The sequence below is a fragment of the Carassius gibelio genome, chromosome B15, assembly GCF_023724105.1.
Source record: "Carassius gibelio isolate Cgi1373 ecotype wild population from Czech Republic chromosome B15, carGib1.2-hapl.c, whole genome shotgun sequence".
In the NCBI taxonomy this organism is placed as follows: Eukaryota; Metazoa; Chordata; class Actinopteri; order Cypriniformes; family Cyprinidae; genus Carassius; species Carassius gibelio.
Genome location: NC_068410.1, coordinates 27470058 through 27476057, shown reverse-complemented (window position 1 = coordinate 27476057; position 6000 = coordinate 27470058).

The following is a 6000-nucleotide window of genomic DNA, read 5'->3' as shown; positions in this document are numbered from 1 at the left end:
GCCTAAGCTTGAAATCATTGCCTTTTAAATATATACAAATACTATAACGTGTATGATGTATTATTATAGGTAAAATTACTCTTGCAACGCTCTGATTTCTGAGAGATGCACAGAGAGGCGACAACAATGCGGTGTTTGATTTGCGCTCTTTTCACTCATAAAGTTTACATTCATTCACTTCTGGCGCTGATCCCCTGACTCACCTGCTATCTAGCAAACACCAGACTGTGTCAGCATCAGCCGAGTATTCAGGCAGAATTATTCCTTGTCCGTTTTTCGTTTTTCAAGCCATTATCCTTGCCAATCCGAATAAGGTATTCGGTTTCAGTAACAACCCTAATTATTACATTACATATTTTATTTTTACATGTAACATAGATAAGGTCATATAGTAACAGCTCCACGCAATATTGTAATTCTAAAATTCACGTCGTACTTGCAAATACTTTGTATGCCTTATGGTTAATGCATGCTGGAGTAGTCGATTGTTTCCGACAGCGCCGAGTAGTCTATGCAAGCACTAGTACAGTATGAATGTACTGTACTAAAAATATCGCTTTATTTATGTGCGCATGCCCAGTAGAGCCAAACGTATCCCTTCTAGCCTTGCTGCGCGCATTTGTCATATCCCGTGCTTTGCGTGTGTCTGTGCACTGTGCCAAGGCATCAGTCATATACATTTTTGACCACAGACATAATGTCAGCAAAGCAGCATTATTAAGTAAATAAAATGAAAATAAAGTACATAAAAATAATTTGACCTTACAGCTCCAAACTCTGTTCTAGAGGGCCAGTGTCCTTTATAGGAAGAGAGGGCCCTGGAAAAGTATGAATCTGAAATATATTTCATTTTACCTGGATATTTTCATGGGTGGGGGGCATGGGGACCCATCAGGACTGCCTATGAATAGGGCCCGGGATCTTGTGTAATGCCCCTGTTAGCGTCAACCCTAATTATACACACTTGAACCAGTTAATAAAGCTCTTACTAGACACACTAGAATCTTCCAGGTGTGTTAAGGCCATTGGCCATACAGGAACTAGTTTGGAGACCCCTGTCCTACAGAGTTGTTACTTTGCACATGCTTTTTGATCATTACAAATAATACTGTAAAATAATTTTCTTAGAATAGGAGAAATGCTGTCTCTCGCATCACATACATTATCAGTAGTTAAGTATGTGGTCTTGAAGAGGACCCTTTTTTCTCTCATTTGGACTCGGTCTTGACTTGGACTCGAACCTCTTTGGACTCGGTCTTGACTCGGTCTCGACTAGTCCAGGACTTGGACTTGACTTGGACTCGACAAAGCTGGACTTGACTACAGCTCTACTATTAAATTATCCTCATCCATTGGGAGTGTCATGGTTAAGGCAGTAGTACCAGTAAATAACCAATAGGTGTCAGTAAACTATGTAAACAGAGCAAATAAGTTTATCTTATTTCCTCTGTTTACATTTAATCAACACATTTAATTAAGATTTTTCTGCAAAATGCAATAGCTTACAACATTTATAAATGTTGTAATTAAGAACAAGGCGGCAAACATGTCCCCTTCACATTCATCAAGACCATTTAGAAACTGTCTAACAATAAATGGGGGCGTGTCAAGATGGCGGAGAGATAAGTTGAACTTTTTACAGGCTCTGATGTAATTGTGTAAAAGGCCATCTATTCTTAGTCTACGGTTTTTCTTTAAGATTATTTATTTACTCTGTTTTCTGTTAAACATTCGTGAGATTTTTTGTTTATACAAGTCTATTCGCTTGCCTTTTTGTGCTGCACTCGCTGAAGCGTTATGGCGGGGAGAACTGGAGAACATGTCTATGCTGGAATAGCTTCAGGGGAAGAAGGAGATAAATCTATCGATACGATGGAGATTGAAGTGTCGTCTGCTAAAGATGTTAGACAGAAGACAATGCCTCACACCCCTCTCATAAGTCCCGGACCCAAAAGAATGAAAGCAGTACAGGAAAAGGAAAATTATGATATTTCCACTAGCGTTCACTGATGCAATTGTCAAAATTTCAGAGTCTCTGGATGCCAATACAACGGCGTTGAAAGGTGTTAAGGAGGATGTGGTTAATTTGAAATCACAGGTAACTCACTTACAGAAGGAAAACGAAGTGTTGAAACAGAAATGTGTGGGGCATGACCGATACAAACGCAGGTGGTGTTTGAGGCTAAATGGAGTTCCAGAAAGAGAAGATGAGGATGTCAGAAATGTCGTGATTGATATCTTGTCTCAGATTGTCCCTCACTTTCCAGAACAATTACAGAATACTGTGGACACAGTTCATCGCCTTGGCAAAAAAGTGAAGGGTGCAAGACCGCGGCAAATCATCATTCAGTTTGGCATGAGATTTGTACGTGACATGGTTTGGAGAATGTCAAAGAATGCATGGAGAAAGAAAATCGTTTTAGAGAGGATTTCTGCAAGGACGAACGGGAGGCTCATGCTCGTCTATGGCCTAAAGTTAAGGAGTCAAGAAAGAAAAACTTGAAAGCATACCTTCGCGACGGATATGCAGTGATTAACGGTCAGAGAGTGACAGCTTAGTTAGTGGAGAATGGAGTGATGTGCTAAGCTTTAGAGTTCCTTAAGATCATGCGATTGTAGGGATCTAGGTATTTCATTTAGAATTCTATTCAAAGATAAAATAGAATATATTACTTGAACGTCATTCCTTAAGGCTTATTTTGAGTTCGGTTTTATCGGCCTTAAATGTTATTATATGCCTGTGTAAGAGGAACGATTTTTGATCATCTGAAAAATATGTGATTAGTTTTTTTTTTCTTCTTAATTCAAGTTTATGTCTTTTTCTCTGTTTTATCTCGAAATGTTCGAGGTATTAGGTGTAATGTTAAACGTAAGGCACTTTTTCTTTTTTGCAAGGAGCAAGTAAAAGTAAATTGTTTCTTTCTTCAAGAGACTCATTCAACTGATGTAGATGTGAGATTTTGGAAATCACAATGGGGTGGAGAGGCTTTATTCTCTCATGGAACTTCTCACTCAGCAGGGGTCGCTTTTTTGTTTAAACGGATGGACAACAAAATTGTTGCAAGTTCAAGAGATAATGAGGGTCACTGGATTATGGTGGTTCTTGAATCAAATTAATGTAATTTAATTTTGATAAATTTTTATGGTTACACTAATAAGGCCGCTAATTTTTTTTTTTTCAGAATATGGCTACTAAAATTGATGTCTGGAAGAACACATATTTTACAGATAAAATTATTATTGGAGGGGATTTTAACGCTGTTCCAGATGAATGGCAGGATAGATACCCCACTCCTTTCACCACATTTTCCTATAACCCCCTGATTTATAATATATCTCAGTTTCTTGATTTAATTGATGTTTGGCGTGTACAGTACCCACATAAGAAACAATTTACATGGGGTTCCTTTTCAGGGCGCATTCAGCGTTCCAGGTTGGATTTTTGGTTGATAACTAGTAATCTTCTTTCTTCTACATTTGACTATAATATTTTCTCCTTCAGTTTTAACTGATTACAGTGCCATATCACTTTCTCTTAGGAGTAATGACAGCTCTACGTCTACCAGAACTCACTGGAAGTTTAATAACAATTTACTAAAATGTGAATCTTTTTGTAATTCTATTTTGTTAATGATTAATAATGTTAAAACCATGTCTGAATTAACCTCAATTGGCAAATGGGAATGGGTCAAATTTAATGTAAAAAAAAATAGCGATTAAAGAAGGCAAACAAATTGCAAATGCTAGAAAATTTAAGCAGACAACAATTTTATCAAGACGAAATTATTTCAGTAATAAAGACATACTTAGTAAGAGTGAGGAAAAAGAACTTTATACTCTTCAATCAGAGTTAGATGATTTTTATACAGAAAAGGCTAAAGGAGCATTTATACGATCTAGAGCCAGGTGGATTGAGGAAGGGGGAAAAACATTCTTCATATTTATTTAATTTAGAAAAACAAAAAGCTTTGAAAACTATTAATAGACTTAGCATTGATAATTGTATAAGCCAAGAAAAAACACTAATTGATGACTACATATATTCCTTCTATAAGGATTTATATAAATCTTAATTTTCAGAAAGCGATTGTGATATCTTCTTTTCCTTTTTAAAAGATAGAGTTCCTAGTATAGACTCTGATTTTAGAAATATGATGGATGCTGACATTGAGATTCCAGAACTAGACACTGCTATAAAGCAGAAAGTCGCCAGGTATTGATGGCATCACAGTAGAACTATATAAACACCTTTGGCACGAAATAAGAATTTTAGTTTTTGAAGCACTAAAGCAATGTATAGATAAAGCTGAATTATCTCCATCAATGAAGCACGGTTTAATTATTCTAGCTCCAAAGTCGAACAAAGATAAATTATTTTTAGACAATTGGAGACCAATAACTCTTTTATGTAACGATTTCAAACTGCTCTCTCATGTTTTTGCAAATAGACTAAAAAAGGGTATTGGTGAAATTATCAGTGAAACACAATCGGCTTTTATTAAAGGGAGAAGTATTAACAGTCATATTAGACTAGTTCTTCTTGATATGCTTGATTATAATTTTTTAATTCCCCAGACAAGCTTACTTCTATTTCTAGATTTCTTCAAGGCATTTGATACCCTTGAACACTCCTTTTTGTTTAGATCCTTAGAAACTTCTGGTTTTGGCCCTATGTTTTGTAAAGTAATTTCTATGTTTTATAATGATATTTTTAGTAGTGTTTCTCTTAATGTTGGTTCATCACCCAAAATCCAAATTAAACGAGGAATTCGTCAGGGATGCCCTGTCTCACCATTACTTTTTAATCTTGCAGTTGAACTTATGTCTTTATTCATTAAAAACTTTGAAGATAATATAGGCATAGCAATTCTTGGTAGAACCTTTACTATAAGCCAATTTGCAGATGACACTCTTTTATCTCTTAAAAATAAAGAGGTACTTCCATTAGTTATTGACAAAAAATTCTGTTTTCTCAAAGGCATCAGGCCTGACTCTAAACTGAATTAATGGCAATCCATAGTTGTAACTTAGACGTTATAGAGGGCATTCCAGTAAAAAAGGAGGCTAAGTATTTAGGGGTTATGATTACAAATAATGTTGTTAATAGAGAACATTCAAATTTTAATTCTAAAATAGAAAGTATGAAAAAATCCTTAAATCATTGGTTTTCTCGAGACCTATCTATATTGGGTAGAATTCTCTTAACTAAAACTAAGGGAATATCCAAACTTATTTACTTATCTCAAGCCTTGTATACTGCCCAGAGAGTAATTAAATCGGTGAATTCAATCTTATTTAAGTTTATTTGGAAAAATAAAACGCATTATCTACGTAAATTTCATATGGTAAAAGAGTATGAACATGGAGGTTTGAGAGCCATTGACTTTGAATCTCTTCTTGGTACATTCAGAATAAAATGGTTGAAAGAGTGTTTAACAAAGTCTCACTCGATATGGTACCATATTCCTAACCACATTTTAAAAAAAATTGGCGGCATTGATTTTGTGTTGAGATATGATCTCGACCCTTGTAAAATTCCTCTGAAGGTATCTAATTTTCATAAACAAGTACTGTTATTTTGGAAAATGATGTTTACCCATAACTTTTCCCCTCACAACTCCACTCTTTGGAACAATAGGGTTGTAATTATTAATAGAAAATCTCTGTTTAAAAGTGATTGGTATAGCCAAGGTATTTTTTTTATTCATGATTTGTTAGATGAGAATGGCTTTTTCTTATCTTATATTGATTTCATTAGTAAATACAAAGTTAAAATTACATTAAAAGGTTATAATAAGGTATGCAATGCTATACCTACTGGATTGTTAAGAAAAATCCAAAGTAGTTTTTCTGATCTTTTATCTAGACCAGTAGTTTCTCTTCCCTCTTTGAAAATATGTAATGTTGACCTCTTAGACTATAAGTATAATAACAAACTTATTTATAAAGAACTTAAACGTATCATCACTGGTGATTATAAATGTTATTTTCTGGGAGATG